Source organism: Penaeus monodon, chromosome 30, assembly GCF_015228065.2.
Source record: "Penaeus monodon isolate SGIC_2016 chromosome 30, NSTDA_Pmon_1, whole genome shotgun sequence".
NCBI classification, from domain to species: domain Eukaryota; kingdom Metazoa; phylum Arthropoda; class Malacostraca; order Decapoda; family Penaeidae; genus Penaeus; species Penaeus monodon.
The window spans coordinates 17311089-17312563 of NC_051415.1; the positions used below are offsets into that span (position 1 = coordinate 17311089).

The window sequence follows — 1475 nt, forward strand, 5'->3', positions numbered from 1 at the left end:
GGTTTGCAATAGTGAATGATTCCTGTGTATGTTATTCATATTTGTTCTCCGGTGCCTTTCATCCCCTCCCCTGCTATTGAGAAGGGCATGAAAGGCATTGGAGAAATTGAAGGTCAGATGCAGGGGAGATTTTGCATTTTAGACAGGGGGTTGAGGGTCTGAGGGGGCAGAGTCCCCGGACTATGATAGATACTGTGGGTTTTAACTGCACAATTTCAGTAGTATACCCACCTGTCATGCCTTGTATTGTTCTTCTTGTTGCCTAGTACTGATTAAAATTACTATAGGTGCACACTAGACATCATAAGGTATCCATGAAGTTAAGTATGATGGGTTTATATATGCAGACTTATTTTAGAAAATTACCATTGGTAATTCTAAACAAAAGGGTCACAGATGAATACTAATATACTCACATCTGGTATTGCAAATTTTTTGTACAGTTGTAGTAGCTTTAGAGTATGGATACAAACTTTGGCATGCACATTGACCCTAATAGTTGGAGAATGCTTGATATATACTAAGAAAATTCTAATAGTGATAAATTGTGGTAAGATATCAGAAATAATGACTCATTTCTGATTTTAGGGGTCTTAGTACTCTCTAACCCAACTGAAGGTTTCGTTAAATTTGTTAGAACATAAACTGACAACCACCAAAAGCTGACATTAGATTATTAGATTCAAACCAATAAAGATATTAGCTGAAGAATATGTAAATTATAGGGTAATTCTCTAACCATAACAATGCCTGTTGGTGCTTTAGCAAAAGCTAAGTGTCCTCCACCTATAGCAATTTGTTAACGAGAACCAGTCTAAGACCTGTCTTGTCAAAAATGTATGTTATGAATTTTGTTGATCTTTGTCACTTTTGAGTTGTACTTGGGATTGTAAGCTTTTTATCTTAGATTACAGCAGGTTTGTAGTGGGTTTAGATAGAATATAACCAATATAGTTACATGAAAAAAGTCCTGTGTAGTAACTGTACTAGTGGGGTCAAAACTATGTAGATGCCTAACAAGAATAAAAGGTAAGTAACAAGATGACTAGCATATGGGGTTCACAGGCATTAGATGTCAACATACAACATGTCAACTGGTTCAGTCTAGTATGTTGTAGACCTATCTCTATGGGAAACACAGGACAGTATAGTATTCTTTTGGTTTTATGTATGGTTTTGTACTGTTAATATATTTTTTTGTTTATTGTGAATTATTCTGTTTAACAATTGTACAAAACTGTCTTTTTCTTAATGATTTTTGAGATGGCAAGAAATATAACATTCCATATTTAAAACAACTAGGTGGGCAGGCACTCCAGATTTGTAGCCAAAGCAAAGAGAAGAGTAAGACAGACACAGTATTTACAATGAGAAAATTAACATCAAATGCCATTGAGCGAATTATTCACATCACAACAAACTTTGTAGGAAATTTCCCAGTAATTTATACTTAAAAAATAATAATAATAAATAAA

The 1475-nt window shown here is 34.2% G+C and overlaps 1 protein-coding gene across 1 annotated transcript in view; it reads left to right on the forward strand.

Moving 5' to 3' along the window:
* LOC119592572 (E3 ubiquitin-protein ligase RING1-like) overlaps positions 1 to 1475 on the forward strand; it is a gene marked incomplete in the record, with an annotated part of 11586 nt that overhangs the window by 1113 nt on the left and 8998 nt on the right.